The sequence below is a fragment of the Nomascus leucogenys genome, chromosome 17 (genome assembly GCF_006542625.1).
Source record: "Nomascus leucogenys isolate Asia chromosome 17, Asia_NLE_v1, whole genome shotgun sequence".
Classification (NCBI taxonomy): domain Eukaryota; kingdom Metazoa; phylum Chordata; class Mammalia; order Primates; family Hylobatidae; genus Nomascus; species Nomascus leucogenys.
In genome coordinates this window covers 61,935,838-61,961,161 of record NC_044397.1, presented here as the reverse complement: position 1 = coordinate 61,961,161, position 25,324 = coordinate 61,935,838, and the positions used below count along the sequence as shown (strand labels likewise).

At 39.3% G+C, this 25,324-nt stretch overlaps 1 protein-coding gene across 8 annotated transcripts in view; it reads left to right on the top strand.

Annotated features, from left to right (window-relative positions):
* The window catches only part of HECW1 (HECT, C2 and WW domain containing E3 ubiquitin protein ligase 1), a 464,866-nt gene that overhangs the window by 311,102 nt on the left and 128,440 nt on the right, over positions 1 to 25,324 (top strand). The gene's annotated exons all lie outside the window — the stretch shown is intronic.

Here is a 25,324-nt window from a genome sequence, read left to right as displayed (position 1 = left end):
GAGGCAGGAGAGTCGCTTGAACCCGGGAGGCGGAGGTTGCAGTGAGCCGAGATCGCGCCATCGCACTCCAGCCTGGGGAACAAGAGTGAGACTTCATCTCAAAAAAAAAAAGAAAGAAAGAAGAACTCTCAGATTAGTGGAAGGAGACAATACAACACAATAAATGTTCTAATCAAAATATGGACAAAACACTACAGAATACAAAGAAAAGAGCACCGTGGCCTGAGAGAAGACTTCACAGGGGATGTGCTACTGGACTTGGTCTTTACAGGGGACAAAATGCTTTTCAGGGTGGAAGGGCCCTTCCAGGCAGAAGGAACAGCATGTGCAAAGGTGCCAAGGCATCCCACAGACACTTAGCATACTGTTTGGAAATATCAAGTGGTTAGAGCTTGTGGTGTGCATGGACAAGTGATGGCAACTGGGCTGGGCTTATTCTAGTCACTCTCATTTAGCATGGTTCCCTTATTCCTTGCAAATAAAAGCTAATGTTGGCTTTGGGGTCCCATATTGCACCTTGGTGACTGAAATGATGATACCCTGTTCCTACAAGATTCATGCAAGTCTTCACATTTCTGTGCAAGAGGGTAAGAACCAAACTGCCCTGCTTTCTGTGTTTACTGACTAATATATAAAGGACATTCAGCGAGAAATCATTGAAGTTGCCCTGGCACTTAAGTGCAACAATATCCTTTAATATGTAGTGTAAATGCTACATTTATTTCTGTGGTTAATGTTGCATTGAAGTCTTATGCAATTCTTTTCAAATTTATGTAAATTCAAACTTGAAACATATCTTTTTGCTAATTAAGACATGTTAGTCACAGCTACTTGGGAGGCTGAGGTGGAAGGATTGCTTACGGCCAGGAGTTTGAGGCCAGCCTGAGCAACATCGTGAAATTCTGGCTCAAAAAAAAAAAAAAGACAAAAAAGTTAAAACTTAGAAAAATTAAAGTTTCTATTAAGATAAGGAGGGAAAAATTAAGAGAAATAAATACATATGAAATGCAATGAAAGTGACTATAAATAAACAAGAGAGTTCCCTGTTGATTGATCAATCTCCTTCTCTTTATTATGACTGTAACTAGAAACACTTTGCACCCAGGGAATACTCTGCTGGATTTTCAGGTTCATTTTCTTTCCTGGATGGATACAATGAACACTTTTAAGATGATAGTTACTCGTCATTTAGCATTAATGGGTGCAGCACACCAACATGGCACATGTATACATATGTAACAAACCTGCACGTTGTGCACATGTACCCTAAAACTTAAAGTATCATCATAATAATAATAATAAAAAGGTACCCACTTACCAGAAAAAAAAAAAAAGACGACAGTTACACAGAGAAGTTAAGCACAAACAGCAGCAACTGGAGTCTTGGGTGCTCACGTAGAGAGTATATTTAGACATCTGAATAAAACAAAGAACTCCTAAAAGCAGATTCTCAGCAATATTGAGTGGATGGAGCAAATACTAAACTCCAGCCTAGAGCCATGGTGTTTGTTAGCCTCCAACGCCTTCCCTCTGCCTTTGCCTTCCAAAGCTGGGCGGATTAATCCCCATGCATGCACTGTCAGCCAGCGGCATCAATCTGATCACAAGATTAGAAGATTGGACAGAGAAGGCCTAGCGTTTGCTCATGAAGCTTATATTCCAATGTCAGAAGACAAAACAAAACACACAAATAACAATATAATTTCGGTGGGCAGTAAGTAGCGTGAAGGAAATCTCACACAGTTACAGGATATGCATGACTAAGGGGCTCCTCTAGTTAGCCGTGGCCCAGGGAGGCCTTTCTGAGTCACCGTCACATGACCTGAGAAGCCAGACATGCAAGAACCTGGTTAGATCCATGTTCCAGACAGAGGATGCAGCTAGTGTGAGGGCCCGAGTGTAACCAGCATGGCAGGGAGGTCATTGTGGCTGGAGTACAGTGAGTGTGTGAGGGGTGGGGCATAAGAGGAAGCTGGAGAGAGGCAGGGCCAGTGCCTTGTAAGCCACGGAGGAGAGTTGGGATATTACTCCAAGAGTGATAAGAAGCCATTGGAGTGTTTTTAATAGGGAAGCATCATGGTCTGATTAAAATATTATGAAAACTTCCCTACTGCCATGCGTGGGATAGATATAAAGAATCAGGAATAGAAGCCATTGATTTCCTACTTGGTCAAGATGTATCATTCTTTTCATACATTGTTGGATTTGGTTTACTAATATTTTGCCAAGGATTTTTGCATGCACATTCATGAAGAATATTGGTCTTCAGTTTTCTTGTATTAGTCTGGTCTTGGTATAGATGGTATTGGTATTGGTTTTGGTATCAGCTGGCCTTTAAAATAATTTGGGAAATGTCTTTGTCAACCTGGGCTGCTATAACAAAACACCATAGACTGGGTGGCTTTAACAACAGATATGTATTTCTCAAAGTTCCGAAGCTGGGAAGTCCGAGCCCAGGGTGCTGGCATGATGGGGTTCTGGTGAGGGCCTCATTGGCTGCCTTCTTGCTGCATCCACACGTTAGAAAAAGAGAAAAGGAAAGAGAGCACACTCTTATAAGGGCACTCATCCCATCGTGAGGACCCTATCCTCATGACCTCATCTACACGTAATGACCTCCAAAGGCCCCGCCTCTTAATACCATCACTTTGAGTGTTAGAGTTTCACATATGAACTTGGGGGTTGGTGGTGGAAGGAGACAGACACACACACACATTCAGTCTGTAACAGGTTTCAGTCCACAACAGGAAGTTTTCCTCCTCTTATATTTTCTGGAAATGTCTGTGTATAATTATTATTTCTTCTCTAAATGTTTGATATAATTTACCAGTGAAAACATCTTAGGCTGGAGTTTCTCTGTGAGAAGACTTTAAACTATGAATTTAGTCTTTTAAATAAAAAAAGTCATTTAGATTACCTATTCTTCTAAGAGAAAGCGTTTGTCTTTCAAGAAATATTGCCATCTTTTCATGTTGTTTGGCATAAAGTTGTTCAAAATATTGTTTTATTGTCCTTTAATGTTTGTAGGCTTATTAAGGACCATACCTCTTTCGTTTATATATTGGCGAATGGCTTTTTTTCTCTCTTTTTGTTAACCAATCTAAATATGTGTTTATTAAATTTGTTAATTTTGTCAAAGAACTAGCTCTTGACATCATTTCCTCTATGTTTAACTGTTCTGTATTTATTTTTATATATGCCCTTATTTGTATTTATTTATCTCCTTTATTGCTTTCTATTTTTTTTTTAGCTCCTTAGGGTAAAATTCTAGGTCTTGATTTTAGACTTACATTTATTCTCTAATACAATTATTTAAGCAATAAATTTTCTTCTAATCTCCGTTTTAACTGCATTTTATAAATTTGTATATATTTTATACTTTTATTATCATCCCATCAAAAATATTTCTTCATATTCCTTCTTTGACCCATGGATTATTTTGAAGTAAGTTGTTTAATTTCCAAACCTGGGGATTTTCCTAAATATCTTCTTGTTACTGACTTTTAATTTTATTTTATTGTGGTTAGAGAACATACTCTATATGACTGCAATCTATTTAAATTTATCAAGCCATGTTTTACAGTCCAGCATATGATGCATTTTGGTAGACTTACCATATCAACTTGAAAAGAATGTATATTCTCCTATTGTGGCATATCAAGCCCTATAAATATCAGTTGAGTCAAGGTGGTTGACTGAGTTATAGAGATTCTTTGTGTCTTCATTGCTTTCTACGTCTAGCTGTTCTATCAGTTGTCACAAGAAGCGTGTTTAAATCCTTTACTATGTTCATGGAATTGTCTGTTTCTCTAATTCTGTCAACTTTTGTTTCATGTATTTTGAAGCTCTGGTATTAGGTACTTGCATAGTTATGTCTATGCATCATGTTTATAATTATAAAATATTTTTCTTTATTTTTGGTAATGCTCCTTGTCTTGAAGTCTGTTTTATCACACTGATATAGCCACTCCAGCCTCCCTTGTGTTTAGTGTTTGAATGGTATACCTATTTCCTTCCATTTACTTTCAAAATGTTTGTGTTTTTACTTATAAAGTGCATTGCCTATGGACAGCATATTCTTGGGACTTAATTTTATTACAATAATTTTATTTTATTAATAACTTAATTTTATTACAATAATCTCTGCCTTTTAATAGGAATGAATGGCCCATTACCATTTAACATATTTATTCATGTAATTGTATTTAGGCCTACTATTTTATTGTTTGTTTTCTGTTTGTCCTCTGGATTGTTTTCTTATTTCCCCTTCTTGACTTGTTTTTGGATTATTTGAATATATTTTAGAATTTCATTTCAATTCATCTACTGGATTTTTAGGTACACAGCTTTGCGTTACTTCCTTTGTAGTTGCTTTAGGGACTATAAAATACCTTCCTATATTTTCATGATCTACATTGAGTTAATTTTGTGCCACTTTACATAAAATGCAGTAACTCTTCAACAATATTACCTGCATTTATCCACACTCATGATCTTTCTTGTTATAGTTATTATATATATCACATTGTATATACATTATAAAGCCTACATGACGATGTTAAAAATTTTTGCTTTAAGTGGATGTGTATTTTAAAGAAACTAGGAAAAAAAATATAGTCCTTAATGCCTCCCCATACATTTCCTATTTCTAATGCTTTTCATTTATTTCTTTTATTTATTTATTTATTTATTTATTATTTATTTATTTATTTATTTATTTTTGAGATGGAGTTTCACTCTCGTCGCCCAGGCTGGAGTGCAATGGTGCAATCTTGGCTCACCGCAACCTCCGCCTCCCGGGTATAAGTGATTATCCTGCCTCAGTCTCCCGAGTAGCTAGGATTACAGGCACCCACCACCACACCCAGCTAATTTTTGTATTTTTAGTAGAGATGGGGTTTCACCATGTTGGCCAGGCTTGTCTCAAACTCCTGATCTCAGGTGATCCACCCGCCTCGATTTCCCAAAGTGCTGAGATTACAGGCATGAGCCACCGCACCTGGCCTCTTCATTTATTTCTGAAGACCTGGGTTTTCCTCTGATATCATTTCCCTTCATCATGAGCTCCTTCCCCTGGCCTTTCTAGAGTGGGCCTCTAATCCTCTTATTGTTTATTTGAATGTCTTTATTTCATGTCCTACAGATATTTTCTCTGCAGATATTCTCACTGGATATAGAATTCTGGGTTAACTGGTATGTTTCCCCTCAACACTTGAAAAAATATGGTTCCGCCCAGTGAGGTGGCACACACCTATAATCCCAGCTACTCAGGAGGCTGCGGTGGGAGGATCACTTGAGCCCAGGAGTTCAAGGCCAGCCAGGGCAACACAGCAAGACCCCATCTCAAAAAAAAGGTTTAAAATGCAGTTCCACTGTGTTATGGTCTCCATAGTTTCCAATAATAAATCTATAATAATTCAAATCATTGTTGCTTTCCTATCTGTCAGGTGTCAGTTTTCTCTGGCAGATTCAGGGTTTTCTCTTTGTCTTTGGTTTTCAAGTTGGATTTCGGCATTCCCAGGCATGGTTTTTGTATTAGTTTCCTAGAGCTGTCATAAAGTCCCACAAATTGGGTGGCTTAAAACTACAAAAATATATTGTTTCATAGTTCTGGTGGCCAGAAGTCCAAAATGAAGGTGTGGGCAGAGTTGTTTCCTTCTGAAAGCTCTAAAGCTGTTCCATGCCTCTCTCCTAGCTCCAGCGATGTAGGCAATTCTTGGTGTTCTTGGCTTGCAGACTCCATCTCTGCCTCCATCTTCACGTGGTGCTCTCCCTGTGTGTCTCTGTGTCCAGATTTTCTTCTTCTTAGAGGGACATCAGTCATACGGGATTAGGGCCCACCCTAATGGCTTCATCTTAACTTGATTACATCTGTAAAGACCCTATTTCCAAATAAATTTGCATTGAAAAGCACTAGCGTCTTTGACTTCAGCATACCTGTTGAGGGACACAATTCAACTCCTAACAGTTTTCCTCTAATTTAATCTATTGTAGGTTCACTGAACTTCTTGAAGCTATAAGTTTATGTTTTCACCAAATCAAGGAAGTTTGGCCATTATTTATTTTTTTCAAATGTTTTTCTGTTTAATTCCCTCCCCTTTTTCTTCAGCTCCAAATGACCCATATGCCAGATCTTCAGAGTTCCACAGGTCCCTGAGGCTATTTTCTCTCTCCTTGTAATTGGATAATTTCTATTGATCTATCTTCAATTTTACTGTATGTTTTCTCTATAAAGTCCATTCTACTATTGCTTCTATGCAATGAATATTTTCAGATATCAGAATTTTTTATTTTAAGATTGCTATTTGGTTTTTTTAATGTGCTTTATTTTGCTGATGTTATTTTTTACCTATGTATATTCATCATAAGTTAATATTTTCCTTTACCACACTGGATATAGTTATAATAGCTGCTTTAAAGTATTTTCCTGATAATTTCAACATCTGGGGGATATTGAAAATGGGTCATGTTTTGTGGTTTTTTTAATAAGTTAAGTCATTCTGGATGATATCTCGAGCATTGTTAATGTTATACTGAAGAGACTCTGGATTTTGCTTCAGGGGCTATTGATGTTTTTGTTACAGCAGACAATTGATTTGGCATGGCTCCTACTGTCATCCATGTGGTGGGAGGCACCTCAGATCTCAGTTCAGTTCTTTAAGCCCTAACTGCAAACTGATTTCATTTGCCCTGTACATGTATGATTCTGGGATCAGCCATAAACTTGGGCTGAGTTTCTGTACATCATTTGGGGCTCTCCTTTGGCTCTCTTCTTTCCAGATTTCCTCCTTTACTCTCTGGTGGTGCTGGTTGCCCCAGGCTTCTTTGCCTGGTTCATGCAGCCAAAAAGATAGTGAGATTTGTATTGGTGTTTTAGCTGCTCTGTACCACTATTGCAGTGACTGTGGCTGCATTCAGGGCAAAGACCCCACTGTGAAGAATTCATTCCATGCCCGTCTCTTGTTGCAGTGAACAAGTTTTAGCAATTAACTGTGTAGCAATTAGAAACAATTATTTTACATTTTTCTGGACATTACCAACATTTGGATTTTTTAAAACAAGCAACAAATGTGTTTTGTAGCATTTTTATCATCCAGTAGATTCCATCTCTTCACTGTACTTTGTAAGTTATCCTATAAGCTAATATAGGTTTTAAATGTTGTCTTCTGTGCTATTCTTTATAAGTGTACTAGTAAAATAATTTAACTTAAAAATAAATTAATGTAAGCCACCACATTGACAATATAAAGAAGAAAAATCATGTTTATCTCCATAGATCCATCAAAAGTCTTTGATAAAATTTAATATTCATTTATGAGTTTCAACAACTCCTACAAAACTAGGAATAGAAGGGAACTTTTTTGTTAGAAATGCTTGTTTCCCAATGCTGTAAAGAAATAGCACTTGAATATAAGTTTAATTTCCTCAGCAAGGCCGTTTTTACTTTCTGCAGAAAGGGTACACTCGCCAGCAGTTTTGCCACGAGAGTAGGCCAAACAAAGGAGACAAGGTCATTTATAACCTGACACGTCCACCCTACTGCTGTGTCCAGTTTCCATTGGCTGAAACAGGACCTCACATTCTGTATTTGTCCCGATCGGCTAGCAACTTAGAACTTTTTAAAAGAGGCAAAGGCAGAAGAGAACAAAGGAAGGAGGAAGTAACTTGTGGAATGCTGAGAAAGGTAAAAACACTTTCAAATAAGGAAGAGGAACAGGCTATGACCTAATGCTTACTTGGACCAATATAAGCATGCCAGGACAAATATTTAGGCTAAATTGTGGGAGCTAAGAACATAAAGTACATTGATTTCTTTATTACGCCTAGCAGATATTTAGGAATGTTAGCACAGGTCTTTGAATAAATTTTGCTTCTAAGAGAAGTTACTATTTATTCCTAATTAGAAGGGGAGGAAAGTCTTTGAAGAGGAACCTCTACTTTACTTTTTACATTTTCAATCCAATAGAGGACTTAATAATAATAACAACAATAAAATCCACAGCAAACACTATACTTACTGGTAAAATATTAAAATATATTTCCTTAGAACCAAGAACAAGACAAGGATGCACACTTTAGCCACTTCTATTTAATATTGTGCTAGAGATTCTAGCCAGTGCAACAAGGTAAAAAAATAAACAAATAAAGTATGTCAGCTTTGGAAAGGAGGATACAAAACTGTCTGTATTTTCAGATAACATTGTTGTGTCAGTAAACAGTATAAAACATTACCCAAACTACCCAAATTAGTTAGTGAATTTAGCAAAGTAATGAATAAATAAAAGGTAGATATGTAAAATAAATCATATTTCTATATGCAAATAGAAAATAAAAATTGTTAAAAGATATTATTTACAATAGCATCAAAAACCAAGGAATAAATCTAATCACAGAGGAGGAAGATGGTTACACCATGCACTACCACTTTGCTGAGAGAAATTTAAAACAGCCTAGATGAAAGGAGATATTATTCAAGGCTTAGAAAAGTCAGTATTCTTTAGGTGTCAGTTCTTCCCCAAATTGATCTGTGGTTTCAGTGATATCCTAATCAAAATCCTGGGAGATATGTTAATGTAACTTGACAAGCTAATTCTAACATTTATATTGAAATACAAGATGCCAAGTAGAGGTAAGAGAGTCTTGAAAAAGAAAAGAAAAAAAAAGCAGGACTTTTATACTGCCAGATGTCCAGATAAAATATGAAGCTCTAAGAATTAAATAGTGTGGCATTGGCACAGAACAGACAAATAGCTAATTAAATAGATTAGAATCCAGAAATAGATGCACCACATATCATCATCGTTTTATGACAGCAGTGCTGCTGCTGTGCGTTACGGAAAGGATAGCCTGTTCGAAATTTGATGTTGGGTCAATTTGCTGTCCATACAGAAAAGAAAGAAACCTTGAATGCAGTCTCACAACATACACAGTCTATTCCAAATCAATTGTACATTTAGATATGAAATTATAACAATAAAGCTTCTAATTCATAAGAAAACAAGTAAGAATACTTTCATGTCCTTGTGGAAGCCAAAAAAATCTTAAATAGAAAATAGAAAGCATTAATCATAAAATAAAATAATAATTAATTGAATGGCAATAAAATTAAGAACCACCGCTCATCAAAACTTTACATTAAGAGCAAGCCACAGAGTGGGTAAAGATGTTGAGCTATGTCTAGGTGACAACTAATATCTAGACTACAAACACTACCCCCTAAAATCAAAAAGAAAAGGACAGAAACCAACAGAAAAATGGAACAAAGACTTCAACAGCCACCGCACAAAGCGGAGATATCCAAATGCCACTAAACCTATGAAAAGGTGTTTAACTTATTTTGACATCCAGGAATGAAAATTAAAATTACAGTGTGATACCACTGCACGCTCACCAGTGTGCAATAGTGTGGCCAAACTGAAGAAGATCAACAAGGATGGCTGCTGGTGAGGTGCCTCCGACTCTGCTGATAGGAGGCAGGGAGCAAGGACATCAGTTAGGAGACAATTACAGAAGCCAGGTGGGAAGCGAGGAAGCCTGGACCAGGCTGAGGCATGAACACAGAGAAGTGTGGAGGTAAATATACTTAGCCATGATCCCTCGCTTTTGTCTTCTGGTCTCTTCAATATCCCTTTGCTTATCTCCCTACAGTATGTTTAAACTAGGGCTCTGGTGTGTGAGAAGAACATCAAACAAACAGTACAGGGAGCTCTGTGTGTTTTCTAATGCTGCTGCTGGTTGTGAGATGTTGTTAAATATCAGGTTGGAGGAAACGTAATTGCGGTTTTGGCCATTAAAAGTAATGGCCAAAATTGCAATTACCTTTGCACCAACCTAACCAAAACATTACCAAACAATTTAAACATAACCAAAACATTATCCTACAATTACCCAAACCACTGCCAGACAACTTGAAGAGTCAAATATGGGCATAAACACCAGGGGTCAGGGTTGGGCCTGAACCTTTAGAGTATACTTCTCTTTTTTTAATTGTTTTTTGTTTGTTGGGTTTTTTTTTGTTTTAGAAGGAGTCTCGCTCTGTCACCCAGGCTGGAGTGCAGTGGTACGATCTCGGCTCACTACAACCTCCGCATCCTGGGTTCCAGCAGTTCTCCTACCTCAGCCTCCCGAGTAGCTGAGATTACGGACACACACCACCACACCTGGCTAATTTTTTTGTATTTTTAGTAGAGATGGGGTTTCACTATGTTCATTAGCCAGGCTGGTCTTGAACTCCTGATATCAGGTGATCTGCCTGCCTCAGCCTCCCAAAGTGCTGGGATTACAAGCGTGAGCCACAGCACCTGGCCTTTAGAGGATACTTCTTGATGCCGAGTGCTTTACCAGAATTATATATACCGGTAGATTGTTTACCAGAGTTACCACATTTAATCATTTCAACAACATCATGAGTAAATGAGAATGAGACTTATTAGAAAGGGAAATTGCCAAAACCTTTTTGATGGAGCAGAACAAGCAGCCAGGTTAAGCTAAAAGCCCCATCACCTGGAGATAAATCACAGTGCCTGGCCAAGAGTCATGGTCTCCAGGATTTAAGCACAATTGCTAAGTGATTACTGTCATCAGCCAGCCCTAAGGAGTTGTAAACAATCTCTGATTGGTTTAAGATAGATCATTCACTTCAGTCCTGACTAATTAGAAATTACGAGATAATTTAATCAGACATTAAAGTGTGCTTTTGACCCGGACAAAGTAAACATAGTGTCATTAGCACAAAAAAATCACATTTATGGAAGAAAATCATTCTCTGAAATGCAGAGCTGGTACTGGTGGTGAGTGTGTGAGCAGCCCTAAAGGCGGCATTATTTCCCCAGGACAGCAGTTTCACAAATGATTTTTTAAGTTCCCTGACACAGACAACCATCATCTAAGTACAAAAATCAGTTCTTTTGTTAGTAAAATCAGCTTTTGAACCATTTTATGAAAGGAACTCATGAATGGAACACCAACATGAAAACATAGGGGACACTCTTCTGTTTATGTGGGGTGGGAGACTGGAGGTACTGCCTCTTGTTCTACGGTGATGCCTGAGGCTCATTCACAGAATCTGAGACTCAGAGACACACTGTTTAATATTCACTTGCCAAAGTGTTCCTTGTACTTGTCTGTTAGCATCATTTTTGAACTTCTGAGGACATAAGAGAGTTTTTGAGAGCAGCAGTGAAACTCCTTGAAAACCATTGCCAACGTCTTATGGAGGAATAGAGTGAGCTGGGCGAGGGGTTAGCTTGGCACATCCATCTATGGTGGTGGGTGGTGAGCTGGAGCCAGCTCATGTGAGCTGACAGGAACCAACCGTGTGCACCTCTTCCCAACTCCACATTTAGTGAAATCAGCCATCGAGGGAGTATTTACACCAAGAAAATTGGCAAACACTACAGATTGGAGCTGGAACTGGTGCCTCGTTCATTGATTGAAAAAGCTGAAGACTAACACTAAAAGTGACATCCTGTAAGACTGATACCAAAAATCAAAGGTGGGGCTAGAGTCTGAGGAGAGCAGATCTAAGCAGATTTCTAAGCACGAAGGCTTCAGAAAAACAGAAACCAGGTACAGACAGAGCCAAAGGAGTATCTAGAAACGAGGAAACACAAGAATCAGGAATGATGGAGCAGGCAGGCGGGAGAGAACCAAAGAAATTTCAGAGATGGTAGGCAGTTGTCTTTGGCATATCTACATAAAACGGCCACAGCAGAAATTCCACTTCAGCCAGGCTCATCTCTGACTGTGATTCCATCCTTTTGGGGGCCCTCTTAGCAAGTCCCCATCTTTGTCTCCATCAGGCTTGTCTTGCTGGAAGAAAATAACTATGCTCCAGTGACAAATCTCAAGTCATGACAGGCTTTGCTCCATGTAGCTTTCTCAGCATTTTTCAGGGCAATGGGTTATTAGCCTGGAAAAAAAGTTACTAAAAAAATACGAACAGGCCAGGTGCAGTGTCTCACGCCTCTAATCCCAACACTTTGGGAAGCCAAGGTGGTAGGATTGCTTGAGCCCAGGAGTTCAAGACCAGCCTAGGCAACATAGAAGAACCCCATCTCCACACACACGAAATTTAAAATTAGCTGAGCATGGTGGTGTGTGCCTGTAGTTCCAGGTACTTGGGAAGCTGAGGTGGGAAAATGGCTTGAGCCCAGGAGGTCAAGGCTGCAGTGAGCCATGATCACACCACTGCACTCCAGCCTGGGTGGCAGAGCAAGACCTTGTCTCAAAAATAAATAAAATAAAACAACAGTCTTTTCAAAGTTAAAAATATCAGGAAATATCAATAGAGTTCTTGTGATATTGTAAATTAAATTGCAATTTTGTAACAACTGAATTACTGTGGTTATGCTATTGATTTCATGTATTATGTAATTATCACTATACTGATACCATGATTAATTAGCTAATCCCACATTTTCTGGGATTTTTTTTTAATTTTAAGCCCAGAATGGGAGCAGAGAAGGTATTATGTATCTTGTAAAAGCTTATGACAAACATTTAAATTATTAACGTATCCATCCTTGACTAAGAGAACATTATGTATTAGGGAGGGATTAATGGGTATGGGTATAACTTAGTGTGTTTTTGAGAGAAACATACAAACAGAATTAATACAGCACAAGTCTAGTGATTGATAGAGTAATCATAAGGGGATATTATGCAGCCTGCTGGTAATGTGGAACAGTGGAATGGCAAAGCCATAAAGCCATAGCAATGGAGTTGCAATAAGCTTTCAAGCCCAGCTAATACAATCAAGGACATTTGAACAGAAGTGGATATTTTATATGTTTGCCAAGACACTCACACGCACACACACGTGTACATTTATGCAGATGTACACATGTGGATAGCTAGGTAGATAGATAGATAGATAGATAGATAGATAGATAGGTAGATAGATAGATAGATAGATAGATAGATAGATAGATAGATAGATGCTTTATTGAGCAGTCTCAATTAGGTAGGATATCTTAATAATGTCTTGGGCATATTCCATAACCTTCTGGTCACTTGTATTTATAAGTAATCCAATCAAGTCTAATTTTATATTCAGCTTACATCTCTTGTTTCTTGCCCCAGCCTCCTGCACCATCCACTACAGATCAGAATTGTGGTTTGAGGGTCTTGGAAATTGTCTTGGTTCATTTTCTGTTGCTATAATGGAATACTACAGACTGGGTAATTTATAAATAAAAGAAGTTTATTCAGCTCACAGTTCTGGAAGCTGAGAAGTCCAGTAGCATGGCACTGGCATCTGGTGAGAACATAGTAGAAAGACAGAAGCAGAAGCAAGAGACAAGAGAAAGGAGAACCAGGCCAAAGTCATCCTTTTTATCAGGAACCCATTGATAATTAATGCCTTCAATAATGGCATTAATCCATTTATGAGGGCAGAGCCTTCATGACCTAATTACCTCTCAAAGGCCCCACCTCTAATACTGTTACAATGGCAGTTAAATTTCAACATGAGTTTTCGTAGGGATATTCAAGCCATAGCAGAGAAGAAAGAGGACATATATTATTTTGTCCCTTTTTTCTACTCCAGCACCTTTGAGAGAAAACAGAGTCATGGAAAGGGATTTAGAGATCCCCCTCCACTTTTCTGTGCAAGGATTATGGCTGCATTGTTGGGACTGGGATGAGGAGAGACGGAGTCCAAATTTTCTTACTAACAAGCTGTCTGATGGGATGAGGAGGGTATCTGGCCCCAATTATTGACCAATCATGGGGCACTTAATGACCTGAGTTTTCCTGTGAGCACAAAAGTGCCAAATCTGAGGTCACAGAACATCCTTTTACATCCATGTTTATATATAGATACACTTTCAAATATTTGCATCCCTTCTAATACTGAAAACATACAAAATACATAGAACACAGCAAGATAAAATATATTAAAATATAGGTGAGAAACAGGAAACCAGGGAAATGTTTTAGTAAAAAGTAAGATGAAATAAAGTTAGTATAAAAGGTGAATGTCAAAAGTCTTGCACACCCTCCTGAATAACATTAGAAATGACCAAGGTGAAAGGGTCTCTTGATTTCAGAGGAGGGGTCATATGGATAACACTTGGCCTGGAAAACATATTTTAGTATTTTTCATACAAATACTGTTTTTGTTTGTTTGTTTGTTTTTGTTTTTTTTTTTGAGACGGAGTCTCACTCTGTCACCGAGGCTGGAGTGCAGTGGCGCAATCTTGGCTCACTGCAAGCTCCGCCTCCCAGGTTCACGCCATGCTCCTGCCTCAGCCGCCCGAGTAGCTGGGACTACAGGCGCCCGCCACCACGCCCGGCTAATTTTTTGTATTTTTTAGTAGAGACGGGGTTTCACCATGTTAGCCAGGATGGCCTCGATCTGACCTCATGATCCGCCCACCTCGGCCTCCCAAAGTGCTGGGATTACAAGCGTGAGCCACCGCGCCCTGCCACAAATACTGTTTTTGATTTGCAGCTAATTTTATTTAGGATTTTTGTAATTATCTATGTTAATAAAATGTCTTTCATTTCCTTTCTTAGGCTTGTTCAGTTTGTATCAAAGATGTCTTATCCTTAGAAAATGATTTGGGTAGCTGTCCCTTTTTAAAAATTTTCTTGATTGGCTTATAAAAGACCGGGATTATCTGATCCAAGAAATTTTGGTAAAATGTATTTATAAGGTGTTCTGGTTACATGATGTTTGATTATCAATTCAATTATTTGTTATTTATTCAGCTTTTCTATTTCCTCTTGAATTAATTTTAAAATGTTTGTTTTCTAGAAAATATTCATTATATATGTTTTCTATTTATTTTCAGAATGTTTTCATAGTAATATACCCAAAATATATGCAAAACGTGGAAGCTGTATCTCCAAAAATATATAGAGAGAACAACCATGGTTTTTTTATATCTCTACTATATCTCTTTTTATTAATCTGATGCCTTGGTTTATTATTATAATCTATAAATTATAAGTTTGAAAAAAAGGCCCTGAAAGTTTGTGGTTGCTAAGCTAAGTCTTTGTATATTTGAAAATGTTTTTATTTTTACTTCACCCTCAAATGAGAGTTTTGTGGACATAGAACTCTAGGTTGACAGTTATTTTTCCCTCAGTACTTTCATGTGTAACTAGACACAAAATAACAGTTTCCCCAACTATGATCAACGTAACATCAATCAACCATATACTACACACACACGCAGAGGGAGATGCCACAGTCAAATATGGAAGCACCGCATACTATCTTGCAAATTCACAATGCGCATTTGTATAATTAAAGCCTTTGAGACACCTAACAGTAAAATTTCTTCACCCTTTTAACCTAGTACTTCTCTTCAGAGCTCTTTTTCTTAGAATTGTCAACATCACGTAGAAACAAGTTTCAGAGATCCTACAGCACACTGATGTAAACATTAACTGTCAACAAATAACTGCATATTTGTTCAAAATATATCTCTATTATGCTGTTACTTGCCCTAATTTAGACTACTGCATTCGGTTTCTATCAGTACATAACAAATTGCCACAAATTTAGCAACTTAGAAGAGCAGCCATTTATTATCTCACAATTCTGTAGGTCAGAAGTCTGGGCACAACCTGAGTTCTCTGCTCAGGATCTCAGATGCTGAAACTACTTGTGTTCTCATCTAGGGCCTTGTCTGGTGAAAACATTGTTTCCAAGATCATTCAGGTTGTTGGCAGAATTGAGATCCTTGCTAGTTATTGGCCAGAGCAGTCCTTGACACCTGACCCTCTCCGTCATCAAAGCCATTGATGGAGAATGTCCCTTGCATTGAATCCTTCTCACATTTTGTCCCTCTGACTTCAGACAGGGCCCAATCTTTTTGTTTTTAAGGGCTGATCTAATTAGGTCAGGCTCACCCAAATAATCTCCCCGTCCACTGATTAATTCAAGGTCAGTTGCTTGGTAATCTAATCATGGCTTGGCATCCAACACATTCACAGGCCCCACCTGCACCCAGTGGAAAGGGATTCTACAGAGTGTGTACACAGGGGGCAGAAATCTTGAGGACCATCTCAGAATTCTCTCTACCACATTTATTATCCTTCAGTGCCAACCTGTGTAGGTGGCCACACCCCACACCAGATGAAAAGTTTCACTTTGCTTCCTCTTCAGAGAAGTCCATCACTATAATGTAATCCTTAGATTTTCTGCCAGAACAAAAACTGGTGTGAGTTGGGCTTTGAGTGTGCATTATAGCATGCATAAAGGAGTATATTTAAGCTAACCCACAAACTTGGATATTGTATTCCATTTTTGCAGTATCATTATCCAGTTACCACAGGAAGTTGCCATTCATTCATTTTCTCATATATCAGTGTGCTCAGTTCACGTCACATATGGTTTCTGTGTACCAAGCTTTTCTGCGTTTCAGAGACATAACTTCATTGACAATTGTAAGAGAGAAGCTGAAGACAGGGAGACCAGTTAGGAAGTAATTACAAGGACAAGGAATGACAAGAGCCATACATAGACTAGCGGAAGTAAAGCGAAAGAATGGACTCTAGAGTGAGGAAGAAAATTTAGACTCACTGACTGATTGGATATGGGCTCCTGAAGGTTCGCCAAGGGTTGATCAAGGTTGACCAAGATATGCAGATGAGGAGCATCACTGAAGATGACAATTTACTGACAAAGCATGTGTGGAAGGCAAAGTTAGAATAATAGCTCTTTTCTTCCTTCTGTGTTCTGGGCACTCTAAAGTAGGCACAAGAAGATCAGTTACATTGCTTATGATCACACAGCAGATTTTGTTCTTAGTTTCCAGTCTGTTCATCCAATCCTATGCTTTCTCTATAGGTGTTTAAATGAATCATCTCCAGAAGTAAAATATTGGAGATATACATATGGATATAAATATAAATATGGATACAGATATAGACAGAATACATATATGTGTAATATATGTATGTATACAAATATGTACAGATACATAATATACAAATATATAATATACAAATTTTACATATAATATACAATTATATGGATATTACATATTTAAACACATACACAGAGACCTTGCTTCCCATTCTACCAAACCACAACTAAATATTGGCCTAATTTGCCATAGCAGTACCTATAAATAAAATCAGTATTATTCTATTTTGTGGTTGAGGATTCTCATATGGAGCGAGATGGTGAAGGCTTGATCAAAATCCAGTTTATTTGCTCTTATGCAAATATTTCAAGAAGAAATATAAACTTTCCATATATTATATGCATATATATATATATAAACATATATGCAGATTCCCTGCAGTTACAAGGCTTACTTCTCAGCAGCATGGTCTCTGGCACTTCCTTCCTAGGATAGAGTCAAACCACACACTACTGGGAGGGGGAGATCTTCTCCCATGACCAGACTCCAAGGGCACCACTTCTTAATGTAAAACGCCGTTATGTTGCTAGCGAGAAGGGGGAAGAATGCTCCTGATTCAATTCCTACTCTACTAATGGAGTTGTCTATCATTGTCCTTGACTTTAGGCAGCACTATTTTTGAATGTCATTTTTAAACCTAATGACTAGTGCCACCTGAATTGAAAGTCACATACATTGCAAGGTTCTAAGGAAACGTAGCTGTAGTTCACATGCTCCATTTGCTTCTTGCCTGCTCTTTCTCCTCCAGGGAGAAATTTTACACAGAAAGCACCAAGTCCAGTCCATTTAATTTCCATTAGTAATAAATCATGGCATTGGCTGAATGGTACCAGGCAGCCTTTTGTGAATGAAACCTGTGTTTCATTTCCCCCCCTTATATCTGGCTGCAAGAGAGGAGAGGCAAAGCCAGATGCCAGTCTAACTGATGTCATGACCTATGTCACACAGTTAAGACTACCCTTCCTCCACATCATGAGGTATCTAATCTCCACTTCTAATTGGTATTCCTGCCTTACTCTTGAATATCCTCTACCCCTTCAAACTGAACACAACCCAAATCAAATTAACTTTCCTTACCAGTTTTCCATCCTTAACCTTTTCTGAATTTCATAAATTTGTGAGTGTGCATAAATGAATCACTATACCTCTGTTCTCACAGACTGGAGTCATTTTTTCTCATACCTCTCCGTAAATGAATATACTAAGTGAAAATACTTTCTAACTCATGTCTGAAATTTCCCAAAAAGTTTTCTCCTTTTTGATTGTAGCATCACCCTCACATCCATATCCTCATCATCTTAGCTACATTGAGGAAATAATGGGTCCCATTATTTACTCTGCCATAGCCAGTAACTCTTTCTACCATGGCACAATCTTCCCTTTATAATATCAACAATAAAAGCAGATCAAGTTAGGAAAAATTGCAAAGTTCATTGTCACACAAAAAGTATAGATTACAATCTGGGAGACTTCAAACCAAGTGGTAAAAAGCTCCACTAAGCAGTTACAACAGAGTTTATAAAGCATAAAGGAGGAAGTATTTTGACTTTTTCCATGATTGGCTGTTATACATTATCGTTTTTCTTTTCAAGAAAAACAGAGCTGTTTAAGCCTATCTGTCTGTAGCTGACTGGTTTAATTTCGCTGAGTCATGTGGACAAGGATGTTAAAGCTTACATTTTATGTTTATAATTAGAAAAAGCCTTTCAGGGAAATTAGCATGACAAGTTTTGATTACATGGTTATGGGCAGTTGGCTTTGGGGTATATCTAGACTGTGGCCTCCATTTTTATTTTTCTCTGTTATTATTATTATTATTATTATTATTATTATTATTATTATTGAGATGGAGTCTTGCTCTGTCCCCCAGGCTGGAGTGCAGTGGGATGATCTCGGCTCACTGCAACCTCCGCCTCCTGGGTTCAAGCGACTCTCCTGCCTCAGCCTCCCGAGTAGCTGGGATTACAGGCGCATGCCACTATGCCTGGCTAATTTTTGTATTTTTAGTAGAGAGGGAGTTTTACCATGTTGGCCAGGCTGGTCTCCATCTCCTGACCTCAAGCGTTCCTGCTGCCTTGGCCTCCCAAAGTGCTGGGATTACAGGCACGAGCCACTGTGCCCAGCCCCGTTTTTATTTTTCTTTAACAATGTCTTTAACATTTCTCCAGATGATCAAGGTCTACATGAATGACTCATAGTTTCCTTGACCACCCCAATCTCTTTGACCTTCAATTATATTCACCATGAGCCATCCATTCCTGCACTTATACCCTAGATCTTGTTGAAATAACACAAGCTCTCCAGCCCTGTACAGTCTTCTATCCTTCCATACCCAGGCCTCTATTTCCATCATTCTGTTCCTTCATTGCTTTGGCACACTCAGTCATTCAGCCCCTCTCTGCATTCCTAGCTATGTCCCTCCTCCCACATGCCCTCAATCTTGGGAATCCAGGCTCAGGAATTTGTGACCTCTTCCTCTCCCACGCCATAGCTCTCACTGACATTTAACCAGTCCACACTCTGCCACCCTTTTCTCCTTGCCTGCTAGTCTCCCCACCACTTTGCACTTATCTTACCTGATCTGCCTCCTCCAGGCCTGACCCATCTATGGGCCACCCATCTGTGGGTCACCTCCAGGCCTGACACCACATCTATGTGTCATTTGCATGGTGCAGATCCTTCAGTTGCTCCCAGATGCCTTCAGGATAAGTCCAAGCTCTGGCCAGGAGGCTGTTCATGATCTGGATTCTACATATCTATTCAGTTTCATCCACAACAAGATCCTCCAGTATGACCCAGACGTAGTAAGCCACTTGCAGCTCCCCAAGGGACTCATGTACTCTGTGAACTTCAGCCCCTGCCCATGGCACCCCTCAACCTAGAATGTTCCTCCCACCCCTTCTTCATCCCACCAATACTTGCTTTTTTTTTTTGAGACAGAGTCTCACTCTGTCACCCAGGCTGGAGTGCAGTGGTGCGATCTTGGCTCACTGCAATCTCCGCTGCCCAGGTTCAAGCAATTTTCCTGCCTCAGCCTCCCAAGTAGGTGGGATTACAGGCACCTGCCACCATGCCTGGCTAATTTTTGTAGTTTTTAGTAGGGATGGGGTTTCACCATCTTGGCCAGGCTTGTCTTGAACTCTTGACCTCATGATCCACCCACCTCAGCCTTCCAAAGTGCTGGGATTACAACCATGAGCCACTGCACCCAGCCAGTTGTCTATTTTTTAAGACTCAGTTAAAGCATTATGTTCTCTGGGAAATCATCTCTACCTGACCATCAGGCTGAGCCTTTGGGAAGCCTTACTATAGCAGTGCTTTGTCATTGTCTGCCTGCAATGTAAGACTCTGAGGTCTAAAGTTGAAGGCTGTGGCCCCAGCACTCCAGCACAGAAGGGTGTTCGGTGTGTCCCAGCATCCAGCTCACAGCCAGTGCCCAACAAGTGTTTATGAATGAATGAATACAACCTTCCCCTCCTTTATTTACCAACCCTCTCCTAATTTCTGCCTAAATTGCTCATTATGCAACTGCTACCACTTTACATAATTGCCAATTAAATATTTCCTTTAGTTAGTTACCCTGTTTTAATTTCATTAAGTTCAATCTATAAAAGTTCTGTTTAGAGGCGATCTACCTCAGATCGTTTCTGAAGCAAGATGGAATATAATAAGCATGTTAGTTCCATAAATGGCCTATTGAGTAAACAACACAAACAAGATAAATAACATCCTCCTATATTGCAGCACCAGTCCTAATATCTCTCTGGAAGACTGAAGATGATAGGAGCACATCAGTGGTTTTCAACAAGGGTGATTTTGTCTCCCCAAAGGACATGAGGCAATGTCTGGAGACATTTTTGGCTACCATATCTAGGGGAGTGTCACTGGCATCTGATGGGTAGAGATCCACTTCCATCCACTGCCATTAATAAGAATACCAACAAAAAATAAGCTATTAAACTCAGGTTTGAAGAATGCTTTACAGATCATTGGACTAAATATTTAGGCCACAGAGGAAGATTTAGATCTGGTGTAAGAAATACTTTCCGAACTGTAACATTATTTGATATTAAAATAGATTATTACTGAGAGAACAGTGGTTCTCCACCCGGTTGCACAGTGGAGTCACCTGGGAAGCTTTAAACACTACCAGTGCCCCACTCTCTCAAGGGAGTCTAATATAGTCAAGAATGGGACCCAGTAATGGGTACTATTGTGGAAGCTTCCAGATTATTCTGAGAACCAAGGCTAAGACCCACTGGTCAAAGCAAAAGTAAGAATCCCAACACCTGTGCTTAAACAAAAGAAAGTTTACTTTTAGCCAGAAGGGTGCTTGATCCTGTAGGAATACTATATGCATCATTCTTGCTCATAGTGGCCCCAGCGGTGGGCGTTGTATAGCTGTCTTCCTGCTGCTGCTGCTCAGTTGAAAAGGCCTGACAGTTGAGTCCTAAAGTGAAGCCAATAAAGAGAATTCAGACTCTGATGCTCTGATGAAGAAATGACCTATGGAACTTTCTTTTCTGACCCGAGTGCCAATAGTCTTTTGTTTAGGACAGTTTCACGGCTTGTGAGGAGGTGAGGAGCCATTTATTCATTGGTTGGCCCAAGCATGTGTTACAGTTGCTCTGAAAAGCTCAGATCAAAAGGTAAAGGACAAAGATGGAAAATAGCCAGACATCAGACCCCCAAGGATGCCCAGGATTGGCTTTGTCATTTCCACACTGGTTTTCTTTCACTGCTGAAGTAAGAGGCAAGGAGATAAAATTCCCAAACCAGCAGAGGGCTTAGGCAACAATACATCCTTTTTAAAAAAAGAAAAACAAAAAAAACCTTTTGCAGATATAGTTCACAAATTTATCTTTTAACCAAGAAGTGGCCATTTCTCTGGAAACAAAGAGTGGGCCTTAGTAATAGGTCAATCATAGCTTTTGTCTGCATACTAAGCATTTGAAATAGGCCTACAGATTACTACAAACAGCTGTATAGGATTAGTGGCCATTAAGGGCCAGCTGAAATGAGTTAGTAAACTTAAGAAAGTTCAATAACCAGAGAGTCAAAAGGAGAAGGTAATAGTAAATCATGAGGCAGGTGGGGTCTGGATAGAATAGGAATGGAGAGGGAAGAAACTTGGTCTAACATGGCATGGGCCTTCTTTTCCCATTCTATAGGTGAAGATGCTGAAGTTTGGAGAGGTTGTGAATAACAGAGTCCAGAACTTGGATGTGTAGAGCTAGGAATAAAGCCAAGTTTATCTCACTCCAAAGGTTCTTCAGAGGCTTGAAGTAAAGGCCAAGTCAGGGTAGCCAGGTGAAATCCATGATACTGGCTTGAGGCTTATGGGTGCAAGTAGCTTGTCCACAAACAGACAGACTTTTACATTTTCAGGACTACTCACTAGTTCTTAACAGAGCCTGACCTAGCTGGGGGGTCTACATGGACTCCAGTAACCATGGCATGGAGACGAGGGCCTGGTGGGGAGAGAGGTTGATGTCTGGGATGAAGGGGTGGGTGTGTGAAGAGAGTTTAAGAAGAAAGTTCTTGTGGAGGGAGGAAAGAACCCAGAAGCTCTCGCTAAGTTTCATAATATATTTTGATAAGCTAACTTCAGTGCCTCATGTAGGCTACTGTAGGTAGAAATAGTCTCATTTTAATAAAGGTGATTATATTTTTCCTTGTGCAAATAATAGTTGTTCATTATAGAAAGCATGGAAAATACAGAAAAAGGAAATGGGGGAACATATATTCTTACTTGGTAAAACAACTGTTATAAAATCTGTTGTAATTTTTTCCAGTCTTTTTCTATTCCTGTAATTCATATTATTGTGATCATGAATTGTATTTGTCCTGCTTTTGTTACTTAATACTGCAAAACAAGCATTTTCCATCTTATTAGCATTTAGTGTTACATGTAATTATATATATTTATATATAAATTATTATAATTTAGAAAAGTATGAACTATTCTATTATATGTGCATATCACAATGTACCTAACCTATTGTTGGGCATTTGGATTAGAAGATATATTATAATACACTCCAGAATGGAATAACTGGATCAAAAACATAGAAGTTTTAAGGACCTGAGACAATCAGCAGGGCTGGATTCTCACTTAGGAAGGCCTTTTTAGAGTAGTACCTATTCCTGGGTTTGATCCTCAAACTTGACATGCCCATAATTCAGTTTTCTCAGTACTGGGAATGATTAGTTCTTAGGAGTTATATAGGAGTTAACTAAAACTAATTTGTAATAGCAATCAGATGTACCACATGGTCACTGTGGAACTCATTAGTTCTGTTTGTCAAATATTTCTGTGGTCCATCTCCCAGGCACCCTATAGGATTATACTTCCTGCTCCCTGAGGGTGGCTAGGGCCTGTGTCTAGTTCTGAGGAGCTATGTTTGGAAGTGAACACTTATTTACAGGGGGAATTCTTTTTGCCTCTGTCACTGTAACTGGCAATGCTTGAGAGGGTGGCTGCTCCATCAGCCCACAGTGAGAATGTGAGCAAGAAATACAACTTGAAGCCCCTGAGACTTGGAAGTTGGCCGTTAGTGCAGCATGCCCTAGCTCATCCTGACTGCCACAAAGAAGATACTCACATTAGCATGCCCAACATATTTAATCTCCGTAAATAGAAATCAACTAAAGTTAAAAGATTGCTAGGCCGGGCGTGGTGGCTCACGCCTGTAATCTCAGCACTTTGGGAGGCTGAGGCAGGTGGATCATGAGGTCAGGAGATCGAGACCATCCTGGCTAACACGGTGAAACCCTGTCTCTACTAAAAATACAAAAAATTAGGCGGACGTGGTGGCGGGCGCCTATAGTCCCAGCTACTCGGGAGGCTGAGGCAGGAGAATGGTGTGAACCTGGGAGGCAGAGCTTGCAGTGAGCCGAGATTGTGCCACTGCACTCCAGCCTGGGCAAGAGAACTAGACTTTGTCTCAAAAAAAAAAAAAAAAAAAAAAAAAAAGATTGCTGTTAGGATTCATCAGAATAAAAGAAAATATGTATTTATTTCAGGTGTTTCACAGCCCTTGATTAAGGGGACTGTAACATTCAATGTTAATTAAGACTTCCTCCTCCTAGGTAGTTTGGGCTGGGCAATGCCAACATTTACCTTCCCGAGTCTCCTTTTTACACTTTTAATTTTCACGCGTGTTCATGTGAAGAGACCACCAAACAGGCTTTGTGTGAGCAATAAAGCTTTTTAATCACCTGGGTGCAGGCGGGCTGAGTCCAAAACTGGAGTCAGCAAAGGGAGATAGGGGTGGGGCCGTTTTATAGGATTTGGGTAGACAGTGGAAAATTATAGTCAAAGGAGGTTGTTCTCTGGCAGGCAGGGGTGGGGGTCACAAGGTGCTCAGTGGGGAACTGCTGAGCCAAGAGAAGGAATTTCATAAGGTAATGTCATCAGTTAAGGCAGGAACAGGCCATTTTCACTTCTTTTGTGATTTTTCAGTTACTTCAGGCCATCTGGATGTATACATGCAGGTCACAGGGGATATGATGGCTTAGCTTGGGCCCTGAGGCCTGACATTCATGTTGACCAAGCCAACTTCTGATGGTCACGGTCTTCCTTTAATTGTTATTGTTTTATTTTAAAAGTCACACCATACACTATTTAACAAATACTTTTTTAAATTTTTGTGTATATTGTTTTGAGATGGAGTCTCACTCTGTCGCCCAGGCTGGAGTCCAGTAGTGCAGTCTCAGCTCACTGCAACCTCCACCTCCCAGGTTCAAGCAATTCTCCTGCCTCAGTCTCCCAAAGTAGGTGGGATTACAGGTGCCCACCATCACAACCGGCTAACAAATGAATACTTTAGAATCAAATGAAGTAAAATGTAAAAGACCTGCTTTCTCCCTCCCCTACCAGCCCACTTCCTGGAGTTCAGTTTGGAGCATCCCCCTCTAGACATTTTCTCTGCAGTTCAAAGTACAAATGGAATCCTACTCTTCGTATTCTTCTGTGCTTTGCTTTTTCACTTAGTTTCTTGGGTGTCTTTTCACGTCAGTGCATGTTGATTCACCCCTTTCTTTTTAACGATGGCAGAGTTCTCACTTTCAAAGATTTATCAGCCTTCACTTAACCAGTTTCCTCTTTGTAAAGAGTTTTGGGTTTTTTCCCCAGTCTTTTGCTATTGTTAGTAATGCTCCAATAAACATCCCTGTTAAATGTATCTTTTGCACATTTGTGCAAGTTAATCCAGAAGGAAAATCTCTAAAAATATAATTCTAGGTTGAAGGGATTTGCAGTTTAAATGCCAGTAAATATTGCCAGTTCCCTTCCCAAAGGTCAAATCAATTTGCGTTCCCACCAAAACAGTGTGAGAATTCTTGTCTCTTCCCCCTCTCAAGGATGCAGGGTATTACCAAACTTCTAGAAATCTCTTCCATCATAATCATGAAAAACTATATTGCATTGTTGATTTAGA